Genomic DNA, 22,094 nt, shown 5'->3' on the forward strand with positions numbered 1-22,094 from the left:
TTTTACACAGATAAGTAAGCAGTGTGAGAAAAGTAAAGTTGGAGCTGTGTTCCATATCAAATATGACTATATATGTAAAGTGGTTGATGCTTTGCTCTATCCATCAAAATATACATGTAAAATTGCTTGTGATTCTTAAAGCTTGCTTTTTCACCAAGTGTGTAAATATGTCAGAAATAATATCATGGGCACTGAAAACAGGGTTATAGTTGCATTATGCTTCATTACGGGATTACAACATCCAGAACTGGATATTGGCCTGGTACCCTCAGCTATCAGGATGACCACCGAGTATAAGGAAAACCCAAGGCCGTCATTCTTACCAGCATTGTGGTAATACCATGGTGTTGAGGTAAATATCCTCCCAAATATGCCCCAGCAATGAAAACACAACTCAGTTAATATGAATACATGCTATGCTCCAAGATTGGACAGTTCTACCACTATGCTACCATCTTCCACAACTTATGAGACCCCTTAGAACTTACAGTTTCCCCAGGCGATGGGCTTCTGCTCTGCTTTTCTTTGTTTTCCTCCACCTCTGCATCCTCTCCCTCTTCCATTTTCTCCTTCTTCTCTCTCCCACCTTCCACTCCAACTTCCCTTTTACCTGCCCAATCATCAGCTTTCCTTTATTTTACAAATTAAGGTGGGAAGCAGGTTTTTAGGAAATCACCTGAGTGCTGACTAACTCTTTGTTTACAAGAGACCTAACACCCAGTTCATTATGGTTGTTAATTAAATAGAACCTCTGTCATCTATCCTTACATGTTCTGCACCTGGCTATCACTGGGCTTTAGATACAATGCCATCTGAAAAACATCCTCTCAAATCTGTTCCTCTTAAAGTAAAAAGCCTCAGTTCTCTAGGAGATTATGTAGTTTTTTAAACCCATCAGAAATTCAAGAACCACTGATATTAACTGAAAATATATAGGAAGCCTAAAACAGCTTCCAAAACTTAGCCAATTTACAGAGACAACTGATCACCTGGATAGTCCCTTACTTCAACACATTGGAGCATCGGTATTCAGCCTACTGGCCAGGGTCATCTGACAGACTTTCAGATACAGTAATATTAAGGACTAGCCTACTCTGGCTCATCAGTATCAAGCTGTCCTAGCCTGTAATTGTATCTTTTCCTTGAACTGTATTATGTCTGTAGATGAAAGGAGGCAATTCTTGCCTAGTGGTTATTTTGTCACAAATGGAGTACCTCAAAGATACTCAGTTTCTTCTTTGAATCAAAGAAGGGAAACCTGTCAGGAGCAGACGTATCTTAACAACATGTGAACAAATAATATTAAAGCTCAAATTCTGTGGACTTCTAATGTTTTGAAAACCAGCTATCTATGTGAAGTAATCTAGACTGTTGTCTGTTAACTACTCTCAGCCATTTCTAATTAAATTAACTGAAAACACCCAAACAATAACCTCATAGCCTTGAATTTCCTATTTGGCCCTTAACTCACCTGCTTAAACATCTCAGATCTGATTATAATAGCAGCAATAGAAGGACTGGGTCTAAGCCCTGAACTTCAAATTTTTTTAGTATCTAAGACAACCTATAATAACCACCCCCAGCCCTGAAGCTTAGGGAACTTGGATGAAAACTCTTCATGACTTCATCAAGCTGAATATGGGTGTTGAGTTACGTTTGAATGTAGGGGGAAGAGTAGGGAAATGTGAGAGTTAGTTGGCCTTATGAAGGACATACCAATGATTGTATTCATCTCTGATGTCTGTGTCCTGACTGGATCCAGATGAAAATCCAAGACATCAGCAGTTCAGGGAAGTCAGTTCAGCATGTCTGATGATGAAATTCACCAAGGCTGTATATTCTGTAATATATAAATCTCAAAACAAAATTTTAGTATCATCAAGATAAACTTTGTGCTGGCTAGTTTTGTGTCAACTTGACACAGCTGGAGTTATCACAGAGAAAGGAGCTTCAGTTGGGGAAATGCCTCCATGAGATACAACTGTAAGGCATTTTCTCAATTAGTGATCAAGGGGGAAAGGCCCCTTGTCGGTGGGACCATCTCTGGGCTGTTAGTCTTGGGTTCTATAAGAGAGCAGGCTGAGCAAGCCAGGGGAAGCAAGCCAGTAAAGAACATCCCTCCATGGCCTCTGTATCAGCTCCTTTTTCCTGACCTACTTGAGTTCCAGGGCTGATTTCCTTGGTGATAAACAGCAGTATGGAATTTTAAGCTGAAGAAACCCTTTCCTCCCCAACTTGCTTCTTAGTCATGAGGTTTGTGCAGGAATAGAAACCCTGACTAAGGCAAACTTGTAATTTGATTTTCTGGAATCTAATTTTTAAGTGTCTCCCTCTACCAAATCTGATCCATATAACTCTGGAAGGTGTAAGTACTTTCATCACCTTTTCCAAAAACAGATGACTAAACCTGTTCCACAAATTAGCATGTCCTTCAGCTGGGAACCAAGAAAACCTTTAGGTTGCCCTCTGTCCCATAGGAACAATTAAACAACCACAATACACAAAACCACACTCATTTTAGCCTATTTAGGTCTTTCTAATTTGTCATGTCAGGATATTATCCCAAAATTCCCATGGAGCCCACATTAGACAGAATATGACTCTCCTTCAAACTTTATTATACTATCTTTAAAATAAATGATTCACACTTCTATATTCTTTCCTTTTCCTTTCCTCTTTCATCTTCTTTCTTTACCCCTTTCCTTTCTCCTTACCTTTCATTTCTTCTTTCCTATCCTTTTCACTTTCCTTTCCTCTTCCCTTTCTTTCCTTTCTTTTCCTTTCCCTTTCCATTTTTCCCTTTTCCCTTTTCCCCTTTTCCCTTTTCCCTTTTCCCCTTTCCTTTCATTTCTATATTTGCTTATAAGGAGTAGCTTATCAAATCAGGATTTTACCCCAAAATTCTCTAGAAACACACGTTACAAAGAATATGAGTACCCTGTAATACTTATTAGAGCAGTATATCTTTATACCATATTTAAAGGAATTAATTCAACCTTCCCCTAATACCTGTTATACCAGCTATCTGTTACGTTCTCTACCTGGAGCTACAGACTTCTATTAATTAATACCTGTTCATAGCAGGTGATTATCACTGCTCTACTTGGAGTCAGTGACTAATATTCCCTATCTAGTTCTGAACCACAGGTGAAATTTCCCATGAATAATACACTTTCCTCCTAGAGCAGCTAGTTATCTTTTCTGTTTTCTGTTGTGGTCTCTACCAAGAGCTACAGACATTTATTTAAACCTTCTATTTGTTGTGCTCTCTACCAGGAGACACAGACATCTATTTAATTAATACCTATTATAATATCTGTTATGCTCTTTACCTAGAGACACAGACTTTATTATTAATCCCTATTCATAGCAGGTGATTATAACTGTTCTCACTACTTGGAGTCCGTAACTAATACTCCCTAGCTAGTCCCAAACCACAGGTGAAATTTCCCATCTATAAGTGCTACACTAGCTTATAAGGGGCAGCCTGTCAAACCAGTATTTAAACCCAAAATTCCTTTTGCGCCCACTTTAGACAAAATATGAATATCCTGTAAGAATTATTAGAGGAGAATATCTTTATGCCATCTTTAAGTATCAAGAGGGTATATTTCTCTCTTTATATCAATGAATTACCTGGTCTGGAGCCCTTTGTAACTTTGTCTCCCAATTCTTTATTCACAGGGAGAAGCTGAGTGTAAAAAGACCTGTGTTGTCTGTGTCCCTGTTTGGAGGTGGGGGAGGCAGGGAGGGAAAGGAAGGATACAGGCAAGCAAACACAGAAAGGTTCTCTTGAGTATAGATACCTCTCTTGGTTTCAGATTGGGCTTCAAATCAAGAAAATCCTCCCACATACTCTAAACCACCTCTTGGAGATTTATAATACATAATAAAATGTACATTCTATATAAATGGTTGTATCATATTATTTAGGGAATGAAAGAAAAAAGTCAAGAAATGTTCAATACAGATGACTTATTTTCTTACAGATATTTCCTGTGTGTAATTGGTTAAATATGTGTGAAACTCACATACTGAGGGACAGTGTGTCTCAAAAGCCATGTTTCCCAATGTATATAGCATTGAAATTGGGGTAAAATAGGAAAACCCATACCCATGAACCCTGATAGTGTAGCTGGAGGGAATGTGCCCAAGCTTGACATTGTTGGGGAGCAAACAAACAACTCCCTTGCAAGTGTTATTTGGAAAATATATATAAAGAACAAAAGATGTTAGACTCCAGAGAACCAAATAACCCTAGTTAAAATTAATGAACAAAGCTACACAGATTTCTCAACTGAGGAAACATGAATGGCCAAGTAGCACCTAAATAAACATCTGTAGTCATTAGAGAAATGCATATCAAAACAACCCTGAGACTCCACCTCATACCAGTGGGAATGGCTAAGATCAAAAACTGTCATCCTGCCCCACTATCTTCTAACTGAATCTGCCAGAGGCTGCCAAGGGCCCTAGAGTATTCTCCACGCCACAGTAACTCGGGATCACCTTGGGATCATGAGTGAGTAGAATGCAACATCAGGTCCAAAGAATCACAGAGGGTCTTGTGTCAGTATGAACAGGGACAAAGGAACACCACCTGAATAGAGGATGAGATCCATTCTGGTCAGGCCAGCCCTGCCATCTTCCGACTGAACCTACCAGAGGGCGCCAAGAGCCCCAGAGGACTCTCCATGCCACAGGACCCCTAGCACACCTGGGACCTCTGGATCACAGGTGAGTGGAACACAACATCAGCTCCAAAGAGTCGAGAAGGGTCTTTTGCCAGCAGGAACAGGGACAAAGGAAACCTGCCCAACAAGAGGCTGGGATTCTTTCCAGTCGGGGCCAGCCCTACCATCTTCTGTGTTAACACGGCCAAGGGTGTTGAGGGCCCCAGAGAACTCTCCACTCTGCAGGACCTCTAGCACACCCAAGACCTCTTGAGCACTGGAGGGCATGTGGGCAACAGAAGCAACAGAGCTTATTGGACAGGGTCCCTTTGGGCCTTCATCCTCAGCCAGGAAGCCGAGCTGAGACCCTGACACTGGGCAACTTCCTTGTCAGAGGAGAGTCTGCTTACAGGGAGGGCTCTGACACCTGGATTCAGGAGGTGGATGAGAGCTCCAGACCTCTGGACACCTGCCTGCAAGAGGAGAACTTGCCTGCAGAGAGTAATCTGAGACTGGGACTCAGGTGACAGTTGGATTCTCAGGAGTGCTGACAGAGGTTAACAGAATCACAGGAGGACCAAGCTCCAGCCAGAGACAGCTTGAACATTAACACCAGAGATTACCAGATGGCGAGAGGCAATGGTAAAAATCTTACTAACATAAACCAAGAACAATGGGCATCATCAGAATCCAGTAAGCCCACCACAGAAAGTCCTGGATACCCCAACACACCTGACAAGCAAGACTCAGATTTAAAATCATATCTCTTGATGGTGGTAGAAGATTTTAGGATGTACATTAATAACTTACTTAAAGAAATACAGGAGAACACGGCTAAACAGGTAGAAGCCCTTAAAGAGGAAGCACAGAAATCCCTCAAAGAATTACAGGGAACACTGCTAAACAGGTAGAAGCCCTTAAAGAGCAAGCACAGAAATCCCTCAAGGAATTACAGGAGAACACTGCTAAATAAGTACAAGTCTTTAAAGAACTACAGGTAAACACTGCTAAACTGGTAGAAGAAACACAAAAATCCCTTAAAGAATTACAGGAAAACAGAATCAAACAGATGATGGAATTGAATAAAAAAAATCCAAGTTGTAAAAATAGAAGTAGAAACAATGAAGAAAACCTAAAGGGAAACAACTCTGGAGATAAAAATCCTAGGAAAGATATCAGGAAACATAGATGTGAGCATCATCAAGAGAATACAAGAGATAGAAGAGAGAATCTCAGATGCAGAAGATTCCATAGGTAACATGAACACAACAATCAAAGAAAATGGAAAATGCAAAAAGATCCCAACTCAAAACATTCAGGAAATCCAGGACACAATGAGAAGACCAAACCTATGGATAATAGTAGATGAGAATGAAGATTCTCAACTTAAAAGGCCAGCAAATATCTTTAACAAAGTTATAGAAGAAAACTTCCAATACCTAAAGAAAGAGATTCCCATGAACATATAAGAAGCCCAGAGAATTCCAAATAGGCTGGACCAGAAAAGAAATTTCTCCTGACATGTAATATTCAGAACAACAAGTGCACTAAATAAAGATAGAATATTAAAATCAGTAAGGGAAAACACTCAAGTAACATATAAAGTCAGACCTATTAGAATTACACCAGACTTATCAGCAGAGTCTATGAAAGCCAGAAGATCCTGGACGGATGTTATACAGTCCCTAAGAGAACACAAATGCCAGCCCAGGCTAATATACACCAGCAAAAATCTCAATTACAATAGATGGAGAAACCAAAGAATTCCATGATAAAAACAAATGCACACAATATCTTTCCATGAATCTAGCCCTTCAAAGGATAATAAAGGGAAAACACCAACACATAGATGGAAACTACACCTGAGAAAAAACAAGAAAGTAATCCTTCAACAAACCTAAAATAAGACAGCCACAAGAACAGAATTCCAACTTTAACAACAAAAATAACAGGAAGCAACAACTACTTTTCTTTAATTTCTCTTAACATCAATAGACTAAATTCCGCAATTAAAAAACCTAGACTAATAGCCTGACTACACAAACTGGACCCAGCATTTTGCTACTTGCAGATAACCCACCCCGAGAAGAAAGACAGATTCTATATCAGAGTGAAAGGCTGAAAAACAATTTTCTAAGCAAATGGTCTGAAGAAACAAGCTGGACTAGCCATTCAAATATCGAATAAAATTGACCTCCAACCCAAAGATATCAAAAAAGACAAGGAGGGGTGCTTCATACTCATAAAGGTAAAATCCTCCAAAAGGAACTATCAGTTCTAAATATCTATGCTCCAAATGCAAGGGCAGCCACATTCATTAAAGAAACTTTAGTAAAGCTCAAAGCACACATTGTACCTCACACAAAAATAGTGGGAGATTTCAACACCTCACTCTCACCAATGGACAGATCCTAGAAACATAAACTAAACAGAGACTCATGGACACTAACAGAAGTTATGATACAAATGAATTTAACAGACATCTACACAACATTTTATCCTAAAACAAAAGGATATAACTTCTTGTCAGCACCTCATGGTACCTTCTCCAAAATTGACCATATAATGGGTCACAAAACAGGCCTCAATAGACACAAAAGGTCACGATGGACTAAGGCTGAACTTCAATAACAACATAAATAAGAGAACACCAACATTCATGTGGAGACTGAACAACAGTCTACTCAATGATATCTTGGTCAAGGAAGAAATAAAGAAAGAGATTAAAGACTTTTTAACATTTAATGAAAATGACACCACAACATACCCACATATATGGGACATAATGAAAGCAGACCTAAGAGGAAAACTCACAGCCCTGAGTGCCTCCAAAATTAAACTAGAGGGAGCACACACTAGCAGCCTGACAACAGACCTAGAAGCTCTAGAACTAAAGGAAGCAAATTCTCCCAAGAGGAGTAGACAGTAGGAAATAATCAAACTTAGAGCAGAAATCAACCAAGTGGAAACAAAAAGATCTATTCAAGGATTCAACCAAACCAGGAGCTGGTTCTTTGAGAAAATCAACAAGTTAGATAAACCCTTAACCAGACTAAGGAGAGGGCACAGGGAAAGTATCCTAATTAACAAAATCAAAAATTAAAACGGAGATATAACAACGGAACCTAAAGAAATCCAAAACATCATCAGATCCTACTATAAAAGGCTATATTCAACGCAACTGGAAAACCTGGATGAAATGGACAACTTCCCAGACAGATACCAGAGACATAACAACAAAACCTGAGGAAATCCAAAACATCATCAGATCCTACTACAAAAGGCTATATTCAACAAAACTAGAAAACCTGGATGAAATGGACAATTTCTCAGACAGATACCAGGTGCCAAAGTTAAATCAGGATCAGATTAAAATCTGAACAGTCCCATCTTCCCTAAAGAAATAGAAGCACTCATTAATAGTCTCCCAACCAAAAAAAAAAAAAAAATTGCCCAGGACCAGATGCGTTTAGGTTCTATCAGACCTTCAAAGAAGACCTAATTCCAACTCTCCTCATACTAGTCCACAAAATAGAATCAGAAGGTACTCTACCCAATTCATTATATGAAGCCACAAATACTCTAATACCTAAACCACACAAAGATCCATCTAAGAAAGAAAACTTCAGATCAATTTTCCTTACGGATATCGATGAAAATATTATCAATAAAATCCTCGAATACCAAATCCAAGAACACATCAAAACGATCATCCATCAAGACCAAGAAGGCTACATCCCAGCGATGCAGGGATGTTTTAATATACGGAAAGCTATCAATGTAATCTGAAAAATATTCTAACAATTGTTCTTCAATCCCTACTCCTCTAGCCTGAAGCAGCTCTTGAAGATTTCAGACAAATGCCTGTTTAGAATTTACTAATCCCATTTTCCTCTGTCAACCCCTAGTGGAATCAGCGCCAGGTCAACACTATTGCAATTTAGCCCGTATCATATCACTCCTACAGCAACACTTTAAAAAATAATCCACTACATAAACAATCTCAAAAACAAAAATCAAATGATAATATCATTAGATGCTGAGAAAGCATTTGACAAAATCCAACAACCCTTCATGATAAAAGGCATAGAAAATCAGGAATTGAAGGCCCATACCTAAACAAAATAAAAGCAATATACAGCAAACCAGTAGCCAATATCAAACCAAATGGAGTGAAACTGGAAGCAATCCCACTAAAATCAGGGAATAGACAAGGCTGCCCACTTTCTACCTACCTATTCATTATAGTATTTGAAGTCCTAGCCAGAGCAATACTACAACAAAATGAGATCAAGGGGATAAAAATTGGAAAGAAGTCAAAATATCACTATTTGCAGATGATATGATTGTATATATAAGTGACCCTAAAAATTACACCAGAGAATTCCTGAACCTGATAAATGGCTTCAGTACAGTATCTGGATATAAAATTAACTCAAACAAATCAGTGGCCTTTCTCTACTCAAAGGCTAAACAGGCTGAGAAAGAAATTTGTGAAACAACACCCTTCACAATAGTTACAAAAAATATAAACTACCTTGGTGTGATTCTAAGGAAGTGAAAGATCTGTATGACAAGAATTTCAAGTCTCTGACAAAAGAAATTGAAGATCTCAGAAGGAAAGATATCCCATGTTCATGGATTGGCAGGATTAATATAGAAAAATGGCTATCCTGCCAACAGAAATCTACAGATTCAATGCAATTCCCATCAAAAATCCAAATCAATTCTTCACTGAGTTAGAAAGGTCAATTTGCATATTCATCTGGATGACAAGAAAGCTAAGAGAGCAAAAACTATTCTCAAAAATAAAAGAAACTATGGTGGAATTACCATGCCTGATCTCAAGCTGTACTACAGAGCAATTTTGATAAAAACTGCATTGTACTAGTACAGCGAGAGGGGGAGATCAATGTAATAGAATTGAAGACCCAGCAATGAACTCACACACATGTGTTCACTTGAACTTTGACAAGGGAGATAAAACCATCCATTGGTAAAAAAGCATTTTCAACAAATGGTGCTGGCACAATGGGAGGTTATCATTTAGAAGAATGCAAATTAATCCATACTTATCTTCTTGTACAAGGTTCAAGTCTAAGTACATCAAAGAACTCCACATAAAACCAGACTGAAATTTATAGAAGACAAAGTGGGTAAAAGCCTCGAAGTTATAGGCAAAAAGGAACAATTCCTGAACAGAACAGCAATGGCTTGTGCAGTAAGATCAAGAATTGACAAATGGGACCTCATAAAATTGCAAAATTTCTGTAAGGCAAAAGACACTGTCAATAAGACAAAAAAGGCCACCAACAGATTGGGAAAGGATTTTTTTCTAATTCTAAATCTGATAGGAAACTAATATTCAATATATATAAGGAGCTCAAGAAGCTGAACCACAGAAATTCAAGTAACCCCATTAAAAATTTGGTACAGAGCTAAACAATGAATTCCCAAGTGAGGAATACTGAAGGGCTGACAAGCACCTGAAAAAATGTTCAACATCCTTAATCATCAGTGAAATGCAAATCAAAACAACCCTGAGATTCCACCTCACAACAGTCAGAATGGCTAAGTTTGAAAATTCAGGTGACAGCAGATGCTGGCAAGGATGTGAAGAAAGAGGAACACTCCTCCATTGCTGGTGGCATTGCAAGCTTCTACAACCACTCTGGAAATCAGTCTGGCAGTTCCTGAGAACATTGGACATTGTATTACTTGAAGATGCAGCAATACCTCTCCTGGGCATATACCCAGAAGCTGTTCCAACTGGTAAGAAGGACACATGCTCCACTATGTTCATAGCAGTCTTATTTATAATAGCCAGAAGCTGGAAACAACCCAGATGTCCCTCAACAGAGGAATGGATACAGAAAATGTGGTACATTTACACAAGGGAATACTACTCAGCTATTAAAAATAATGGATTTATGAAATTCTTGGGCAAATCGATGTGTCTGGAGGATATTATCTTAAGTGAGGTAACCCAATCACAAAAGAAGTCACTTGATATGCACTCACTGATAAGTGGATATTAGCCAAGAAACTTGGAATATCCAAGATACAATTTGCAAAGCACAAGAAAATCAAGAAGCAAGAAGACCAATGGGTGGATACTTCATTTCTCCTTAGAATAGGGAGCGAAACACACATGGAAGGAGTTACAGAGACAAAGTTTGGAGCTAAGATGAAAGGATGGACCATCTAGAGACTACCCCATCCAGGGATCCATCCTATAATCAGCCAACAAACACAGACACTATTGTACATGCCAGCAAGATTTTGCTGAAAGGACCCTGATATAGCTGTCTCTTGTGAGGATATTCCAGTGCCTGGCAAATACAGAAGTGGATGCTCATAGTCATTTATTGGATAGAACTCAGGGCACCAATGGTGGAGCTAGAGAATATATCCAAGGAGCTAAAGGGTTCTGCAACCCTATAGGTGGAACAAAAATTTAACTAACCAGCGCCCTCAGATCTTCTTTCTCTATCTACATATGTAGCAGAAGATGGCCTAGTCAGCCATCATTGGGAAGAGAGAGTCCCCTTGGTCTTGCAAACTTTATATGCTCCAGTACATGGGAATGCAGGGCCCAGAAGTGGGAGTGGGTGGATTGTGGAGCAGTGCACAGGGGAGGATATAGGGGACTTTCAGGATAGCATTTGAAATGTAAATGAAGAAAATAGCTAATTAAAAATTGAAAAAAAAATAAAATAAAAACTGTTGTCTTGAGTGAGGTAACTCAGTCACAAAAGACCATACATGGTATGTGCTCACTGATAAGTGAATATTACTCAAAAGACATAGAATACCCAAGATACAACTCATGGAGCAAATGAAGCTCAAGCAGAAGGAAGACCAGTGTGAATGCTTCAGCCCTACTTAGAAAGGGGAACAAAATACTCATGGGAAATAGAGGGTGAAAGGGACTGGGATGTAAGAGAAGAGGGGTAGGTGAAAAAGAGGGAAGAATCATATATCAGAGGAGATGGAGGAGATGTAATGTGGGTCAGGAACCTGAATAGCAGTGTATAGCAATAAGGGATGGGGAACTGGGTGTAGCAACCAGAAAGTCCCCAATGCCAAAAAGCAAGGAACTCACAGGACTCCAAAAGGATTACATTAGCAAAAAAATACACCACGAAAGGGGAGAGAGAACCTGTAAAGACCATATCCAGAGATTAGCATGGTTGAGGGATGGGGCCCCACACTCAGTTCCAAAATTTTAATTCATAATTACTCCTTTCTATAGGAAATATAGGAAAAAAGAGAGGATCAAAGACTGAAGGAAAGGTTATCCAGAGACTACCCTACCTGGGGATCCATCCCAAATGCAGACACCAAACCCAGACACTATAGCTGATTCCAAGAAGTGCTTGCTGACAGGAGCCTCATACAGCTGTCTTCTGAGAGGGTCTTCTATATCCTGACCAATACAGATGTGGATGCTCACAGCCAACAATTGGACTGAGCAAAGGGACGCCAGTGGAGGAGTAAGGGGAAGTACTCAAGAAGCTGAAGGAGCCTTATCTGGCATCAATGGGAGAAGAGGCCCTTGGTCCTGTGAAGGTTTGCTGTCCCAGTGTAGAGGAATGCTACGGCAGTGAGGCAGGAGTAGATAGGTCAGAGGGGAGCATCCTCATGGAAGTAGGGTAAAGGGAGTTGGAAAAGATTATTTGCAGAGGGGAAATCTGGAAAGGGATAACATTTGAAATGTAAGTGAATAAAATATCAAATTTTTAAGAAAATCAGAATGACACAAAAAGACACTGTCTCCACACTGGGAGCCGGTTTAAGCATTTTAACTCCAGTCTGCTTATCATAGGTTTACTTGCTCTGTGTCCATGTCATAGGAACACCTTTTGATTGTAGGACATTTGAGGTCTCATTTTTTCTTGACAGGTTGAAAAACAATAGTTATTATAAGTTGAGGGCAAATAGAAGCCAGCAAAGGTCTTAGTTATCCTAGATTTAAGTGGGACAATTCTAAATGGAATTATATTTCTATTAGCATGAGTATAGTTAATATTATTTTTATGAGACAGGGTCTTATGTATATCAGAGTAGGCTTCAAACTAACTATGGAGCTGAAGATGACCTTCGCTTCTGCTCCTGGTCCCCCCCTTCACAGTTCCTCATCACATTCCTCCTCCCCCTTGCCCCTCTTCCAAGAGGATGCTCTCACACATATACTGGACCTTCACCCTCCATGTGGTCTCAAGTCACTTGAAGATTAGGCACATATTCTCCCAGTAAGACCAGACTAGGCAATCCTATGCTATATGTGTGTCAGGGTACTCCAGCCAGCTCTGGCATGCTGCCTTGCTGGTGGCTCTGTGTCTGGGAGCTTCTAGGCATCCTTATTATTTGATACTACTAGTATTCCTATGGGGTCACTCTTCCCTTCAGCTTCTTCCATCCTTCCTCTAATTCCACCATAGGGGCCTCGACTTCAGTCCAATTTCTAGGTATAAGTATCTGCAACTGAATCATTCAGCTGCTTTTTGGGCCTCTAGGAGGCCAAAAAATGCTAGGCACACCTGTCTGTCAGCACACCATTGCATCAGTAATAATGTCAGTTCTTTGATCTGGCCCTTGAGAGGAATTCCAAGTTGGGTCTTTACTGGACCACCTTTCCCTTCATCTCTTCTCCATTTTTGTACTTATACACAGGAACAATTCTGGGTCAGAAATTTTAACTTTGTTTTGGTAACCGCATTCCACTATCTGAAGCCCTGTCTATCTACTGGAGGTGGATGCTATTTAAGTTCACTTTCCCCACTGTTGAGCATATCACTAATTCCTGAGAGTCTTAACTCCAAGATCCATGGTACTTTCTAGAGTTCCATGGTACCTCAACCCCACCCTGAAACCTGTATATTTCCACTCATTCTTCTACCACTCTGGGCTTCTTTCCTGTCCCAACTAACTGATCCTCTTCCCATTTCTGTTCCATCTCCCCACTCACACCCAGGTTCCTCCTTCCCCCTGACTCCTATGATTATTTTTTTCACCCTCAAATGTTACTGAAGTATCCTCACTTGTGCCTTTCTGTTGTTAAATTTCTTAAGTTCAGTAGGTTGTATCCAAGGTATTCTGTACTTTTTGGCTAATATCCACTTACTAGTGAGCACATACAATGAGTGTCCTTTTGTGTCTGAGATACTTAACTCATGATGATAATTTCCAGTTCTAACCATTTTCCAGAAAAACTCATGATTTCCTCATTCTTAATAGCTGAATAATATTCCATTATGTAAAGAAACCACATTTTCTGTCTCTACTCTTCTATTGAGGGACATCTGGGTTGTTTCCAGTTATTACATGTAAGGCTACTATGAACATAGTGGAGCACATGGCCCTTTGGAATGTTGGGGCATATTTTGGATATATGCCCAAATTAGTCGAGCTGATTCTTCAGGTAGAACTATTTCCAATTTTCTGAAGAATAGCCAGATTGTTTCCCATAGTGGTTGTACCAACCTGCAATCCCACCAGCAGTAAGGGAGTGTACCTCGGGTTCCACATACTCACCAGCATGTGCTGTCACATGAGCTCTTGTTCTTAGGCATTCTGATTGGTTTTTGGGTGGAATCTCAGGGTTGTTTTGATTTGCAGTCCCATATAACTAAGAACTTTGAACATTTCTTTAAGTGTGACTTTGACTCCATTCAGAAATACATCAAGACTATCATCCATGATGATCAAGTAGGCTTCATCCCAGGGATGTGGGGATGGCTCAATATATGAAAACCAATCCACATAATCCACAATATCAACAAATTGAAAGAAAATATTCACATGACCATCTCATAATATGATGAAAAGGCCTTCAACAAAATTCACCACCCCTTCATGTCAAAAGATTGAGATCAGGGATATAAGGCACATACATAAACATAATCAAAGCAGTACATGGAAAGCCAATGGACAACATAAAATTAAATGTAGAGAAACTTAAAACAGTTCCACTAAATTGGAGACAAGTGAATGCACCCCACTCTCTCACTATTTATTTAATATAGTATTAAACGTTCTACCCAGAGCAATAAGTTAACTGATGGAGTTCACAGAGATACAAAGTAGAAAGGAAGAGGTCAATGTATCACTATTTGCAGATGATATTATAGTAAACATAAGCAAGCTGATAAACACCTCCAGCAAAACAGCTGAATATAAAGTTATTTAGGAAATAATACATAGCCTGCCCTCCTTTGATAAATGATAAATGGGCCAACAAATAAATTAGGAAATCAACTCTTTACAATAGACACGAACAATATAAAATATCTTTGTGTAACTCTAATCAAGCATGTATAAGGACTTAAATGAGAAGAACTTCAATTCTCTGAAGAAAGAAACTGATGAACATATCAGAAATGGAAAGATCTTCAATGCTCATTGGGCATTAGGACTAACATATTGAAAATGATCATCTGACCAAAAGCAATTTATAGATTTAATGCAATCCCTATCAAAATTCTAACACAATTTTTTCCACACATTGAAAGAACAATTCTAAGATTCATACAGATAAAAAAAAAACAATCCAGGATAGCTAAAACAATCTTAACCAATAAAAGAACTTCCAGAGGTACCACCATACCTGTCCTTGATTTATAATACAGAGAAATAATATTAAAAGCTGCATTCTATTACTATAGGAACAAACTGGTGGATCAATTAAATTGAATGGACGATCCTGAGATGGCCCCACAAACCTATGGACATTTTATTTTTGACAAAGAAGATAAAACAATACATGGAAAAAGGAGGCATCTTCAACAAATATTGCTGGTCTAACTGGATGTTTGCATATAGAAGAATGCAAATAGATCCACATCTATCATGCACAAAACTGAAGTCCAAATGGACCAAAGACCTCAACATAAATCAGATACACTAAATTTCATAGAAGAGATAGTAGGAAATAGGTTCAACACATTGGTACAGGAAACAAGTTCCTGAACAGAACACTAATACTTCATGCTCTAAGATCAAGAACTGATAAATGGGACCTCATGAAACTGGAATGCTTCTGTAAACCAAAGGACATAGCCCATAGTACAAATCAGCAACCTACACATTATGAAAATTTTTCACTTAACAGACATTCCATAGAGGACTAATGTACAAAATTTACCAAAAACTCAAGAAGTTAACCTCCAAAACACCAAATAACCTAGGTGAAAAATTAGGTACAGATAATTCTCAGCAGAAGAATCTTGAATGGCCAAGAAGCACTTAAAGGAATGTTCAATGTGCTTTGTCATTAGGGAAATGCAAATCAAAACATCTCTGAGATTCTATCATACTATAGTCATATTGGCTAACATCACAAATTTAAGTGGTAATGCATGTTAGTTAGGATGTGGATCAAGGGGAACAAACCTCAATTGCTGGTGGAACTGCAAACTTCTGCATCAACTTTGGAATTCTATTTGGTGTTTCTTAGAAAACTGTAAATATTCTATTTAAGTTCTATTCAAGAGCCAGCTATACCACTCCTGTGCATATACCCAAAAGATATTCCACTGTCCCGAAAAGGACACTTGCTCAACCATGTCCATAGCTTTATTCATAATAGCCAGAAACTGGAAACAGCCTAGATGTCCCTCAACTGACAGATGGATAAAGAAAATGTGACACATCTACACAGTGGAGTACTATAGAGCTATTAAAAACAAACACATCATTGATTTTGTAGGAAAATAGATGGAATGGAGAATATCATCCTGAGCTAATTAACCCAGACCCCAAAGGACATGTATGGCATGTAGTCACTTATAAGTTGAAATTAGTATTAAAATACAGGATAAACATGCTGTACTCCACAGACCCAAGGAAGCTAAACAAGAAGAAAGGACAAAGTGAGGATGCTTGAATCTCACTTTAAAAAATCATGGGCAGCAGATGGGCAAAATTAAGTGAGTGAGAGAAAGAATGGGTAATGACATGGCAGTGTTCAGAATCCAGTGTGGGTAGGGGCAGGGTAGATGTCTAGATGACCATGAGAATGAAGGAAACTGTAATTTGCAGGGGTATAGAGTTTAGGGGTGTGGCATGTTGAGGATGAGACTGAGACCTGGGAAAGGGAAGGCACTCAAATATCAATGTCGATGATCTTAACTGTGACTTACAATATTGTGCTATGGAATCTGAATGGTCCACCTCTTGTGTCTATGTAGGAACTCCAGTGAAGCTATCGTCACACCAACACATCTTCAAACTTTGTACCTAAATTTTATTCTGTCTATGAGAAATACATTGACAAGGGATAGAAAAAACAGTAATGCAATGGCAAATCAATAACTGGCCAAACTAGTGACCCATCCCATGGGCAACAAACAATCCCTGACAGCATTAATGATACAGTGATAGGACTGCAGACAGAAGCATGTTGACCTCTAGGAGGTTCTACTCAGCAGCTGACTCAGACAGACACAGACACCCACAGCCAAATATTGAATGGAGCTTGGGTCTCTTATGGTAGTGTTGGACAGAAAATTGAGGGCCCCAAGGGGGATAAGAGCTCCAAAGGAATACGAACACAATCAAACAACTTGGATCACTGAGGCTCTCAGATACTGAACTAGCAACCAAGGAGCATATACAGGCTGAAGCTTGGGCTCGTACATATTTGTTGAAGAGTGCAGGTCCAACATCAGTATAGATTCCATGATGTTTATTGCAAGAAAAATCAGTGATATCATCGTAGACTCAGAGGAAAGAAGAGATCATGCAAATAAATTTCTTCTCCAGTGGCAGGATGGATCATTGACATCAATTGCGAATCTGGTGTCAAAAAGGGTATTTAATTAATATGATCTGCATTGAGGGCTGCATACATGCATCAAGGAATTCACTATAGTTACTTGTGTCAGGTAGGATCTCAATAATACCTATGTATACCATCTTTTTTGCTGGTAAAATCAAGTATTATTAATATTAGTATAGCTTCCAATTGTAAGTAGGAACACACACATATCTGAGGTGGAAGTCAGAACACACCACATGAAGTAGGTAGCAGTACTGTCCATGAACTTCAAGATAGATTCTTCTGGCAGTAGGGCTCACAGACATCACCAAGCTCTTGAGAGCAAAAACTGACTAGGGATATCAACATGGTTACCAAAGGCAGCAGGATTAAGTGACATCAAGATATTTTCCTATGCAACTGAGATCAATGATATAATCAATAGGGTCCAAACTGACAGCAAGAATCCCTCATCTTCTTGTGGCTAATGGCAGCCATCATCTGAGATGAACCATGTTGTTTGTTGCCAGGAGGTATCATTGGCATGTACACAGTTTCAGAGGACATATAAGACCATAGACAGTAATGTCCACTCTAGTGGCAGGATAGACCTTTGACATCAAATTGGTTAGAGCTGGCAGTACACATCATATACCTTACATGGTGTCAGTTGGCAGAAGTGTGGATTGATGATATCAGTATATATTTTGGTGGCATTTGGAGTAGCTTGTATTAATGTTCCAAGTGGCAGCAGAGAACATGGACATCCTGGATGATCCTGGATGATCCTGGTATCAAGGATTGTGGACATACAACAATGGTATCTTTTCCCAAATTATATCAATGAAATCAATATAACATATCTTAGAACACTTCACATGACCTCAAGCAGCAGTATTGACCTTAAAGTTCAGAATAGACTCTGGTGGCCACAGGGCTCCTTGATATAAACAATTCCATCAGAAGCAACACAGACCATACATTTCAATATAGATGCTTGTTCAATCATTGGTTATGGATATCAAAATACTTTCTGACAGCACTTTGAATTATTGATTATAATATGGTACTCATTTGCAACAGGGGTCACTGAAATCAAGGTTGCCTGTGGTAGCACAGATCTTGGAGGAAATAAAAAATGGTTAATGTTTCCAGGTGTATCTTTGACATTAGCATAGATTCAGAACCTGGGAATAGTATTAACATAAGTGTCTTCTCCATTGCCAGGATGGATCAATGATACTGTGATCAGTTCTTCTGGTTGCAGTAAAGAGCGTATAAATTATTAAAAAAAACCAGGAGGGGCTATATGCATAAATCATGGACATTTCATAGATTCCTGTGCCCCATAATATCTTGAGAGGAACAATAATCACTGTCGTGATTACTGATCTCAGAAGGCAGTCAGGTCACAGGCATGAAAATCATAACTGATTGTAACACAGTACACTTAAGTAAACATGACTTAGGCAACAGTATTTACCAAGAATTTCAAGACAGAGTCTTCTAGCAGTAGGGATAATAGATTTTAGCAAGATCTTCAGAGGCAGCACTGTCTATAGATATGAACAGAGTTACATGCAGCAATATGGATGGCTATCATCACAATTTTACTATAGGTAGTTGGGAATCACTGATATCATCATGGTCCAAAGTGGCAGCACAAATCTCTAATATGATGTTTGCTAATGGGGGTAAGAATTGTAGATATAGTATGGTGTCTGCTTACAAGTGTATCACTGATATTGAAAAGATTCAATTATGGACATAAATCTTTTCTCTGGTGGCAGGAGGGATCAATTACATCAAATCTCTTCTTGCAGCAGCAAGGATATTACCCACAACAAGGTCTACAAAAGAAAATACATTCATGTATCAGATATATCAGCACAGTTTTCAGCAGCAGGTAAGCTCTCAGACATCAAGCTTATCCCCAATGCCAGCTCAGAACATTCACCTCAATGTATAACTTGTACATCAATATGAACCTTGGAATTCAGTCTGTTCTCATGCAACAAAACAGATCATTGACATCAATAGGGTCTTCCAAGGAATAGAAACTATGGATACCATCATGTTTCCTGGGTTCAGCATATAGCAGTGACAGCAACATAGGTTCAGGTTGTAAGTCACATCAGAGGCTTGAAACAAGTTTCCTATAGGAAAACACACTACTAACCTCACTGGGATCTTGGGCAGAAGTTCTGACCATGCATTTCATAATTGATGCTTTTGTCCACAGTGATCATAGACATTACCAAGATCTTCAGAGTCAGCACAAGTGGTTACAAATGGTACAATGGGAGAGTAAAATCAACATATTCATCTTAGCAAATAGGACAATTGGTATCACAATCTGGTCCAAACTGTCAGTAGGTATCATTAACATCCTGGTTGCCTCTGGCATCAAAGTTCTTGGATATACCATGGCGTCTATTGCCAGGAAGAATCAGAACATCGTGATTGTTTCAGAGAGCAGGGAGAACCATGAACAGAAATCACATCTATAGTGTCAGAATGGAGCATTGACTTCAAAATTATCACAGCTAAGAGTATATATATATATATATCTCATAAAAGCCATTCCCACAGGTGAGAGAAGCATGTATCACTGACATCAGTATAGATTCCAATGACAGTTGGAATCACTCATATTAATGTGGCCCTAAATGGGAGTATAGACATAGAATGATTTGTCTTCCCATGATGTATATATTAGTGAACTCATGGTCCAGAGCAGGGGCTACATGCATATATCAGAGATATCAACAGAATTTCCTGTGGCCAATAGGATCTCAGATATCAATGTGATCTCCATTGCACCTCAGATCCTGTACCTCAATATGATATCCAGTGTCAGTATGGACCATAAAATATGGAATTACCTTAAACAGCAGCAGAGAGCATCCTTATGATCATGGTCTCCATCATCTTCAGTAATAGAAACAATGGAATCCATCATGATTGCTTGTCAAACCATTCATTACCCAAATCAACATAGTTTCAGGTTTCAAGTACCATTCCAGGTGTCAAAAGTATCTCCAGTAGCAGCACACAGCACTTACCTCATTATGACATTAGGCAGCAATAGTGATCATGAACTTTACAATCGACTCTTTGACTAAAGGGTCATAAACAGGACAGTATTCAAAGTCAGACTCTTCAAAGTCAAGACTATCTATGAATCTCAACATGTTTACCAGATGCTTTATCGATAAGTAATGTCAATACTTTTAACTTGGCAATTGGGAAGTTGGGATCTCTGATGTCATTACCTGTTCCAAAGAGGCAGTAAGAATCCCTCAGGACCTGGTTGCCAGTGGCAGCTTAGAACTGGTATATACCACCTTGTTTGATGTCAGGAAGTAGCAAGGCCATCAAAATATTTAAGAGGGCATGAATAACTATGTACAGAATCTTCTTCTCTGATGGTAGGATGGATCTTTGATGTAAAAATTGTTGCAGCTGAAAACATACTTCTCATAAATAACAGCAGAAAAATTTGGATAGCTGATATCAGTAGAGATTCTATAGGCAGTTGGAGACGCTCATATTTATGTTGCCCCATAAGTTAGCAGAGATTATTGTGATCACTGCTACTTGAGGCCTGAAATGTCATGAATATAATAGTGGTATCTTTTGTCATTATGTGTCCTCAGTGTAACAGAATATGAAACTGAACATGACATGGAGGAACAGTATGACCTAAATTTTCACCTTATGTTCAGATGGTCTCATAGATCCTGGACATTAACAATCTCATCAGAAGCATCATGGACTGTGGGTTTAAACAAGGCCACTGAAGGCAGCATAATGGATATCATCATATTTTCTGTAGGCACTTTGAGTGAGTGACATTAATATAGTTCTCAGTGGTAGCAGAGATCACTAATGACAAGGTGGCCAATGACAGCAAGTAACAAAGGCCATACCATGGAATCTATTGCCATTTATATGTCAATGGCATTAGCATAGATTAAAAGGGAAGAAAAAAATTTTTTTCCATTTTTTATTAGGTATTTAGCTCATTTACATTTCCAATGCTATACCAAAAGTCCCCCATATCCACCCACCCCCACTCCCCTGCCCACCCACTCCCCCTTTTTGGCCCTGGTGTTCCCCTGTACTGGGGCATATAAAGTTTGCAAGTCCAATGGGCCTCTCTTTCCAGTGATGGCCGACTAGGCCATCTTTTGATATATATGCAGCTAGAGTCAAGAGCTCCGGGGTACTGGTTAGTTCATAATGTTGTTCCACCTATAGGGTTGCAGATCCCTTTAGCTCCTTGGCTACTTTCTCTAGCTCCTCCATTGGGAGCCCTATGATCCATCAATTAGCTGACTGTGAGCATCCACTTCTGTTTTTGCTAGGCCCCGGCATAGTCTCACAAGAGACAGCTACATCTGGGTCCTTTCAATTAAATCTTGCTAGTGTATGCAATGGTGTCAGCCTTTGGATGCTGATTATGGGGAGGATCCCTGGATATGGCAGTCTCTACATGGTCCATCCTTTCATCTCAGCTCCAAACTTTGTCTCTGTAACTCCTTCCATGGGTGTTTTGTTCCCAAATCTAAGGAGGGGCATAGTGTCTACAATTCAGTCTTCATTCTTCTTGAGTTTCATGTGTTTAGCAAATTATATCTTATATCTTGGGTATCCTA

The sequence above is a fragment of the Mus musculus genome, chromosome X (assembly GCF_000001635.26).
Source record: "Mus musculus strain C57BL/6J chromosome X, GRCm38.p6 C57BL/6J".
Classification (NCBI taxonomy): Eukaryota; Metazoa; Chordata; class Mammalia; order Rodentia; family Muridae; genus Mus; species Mus musculus.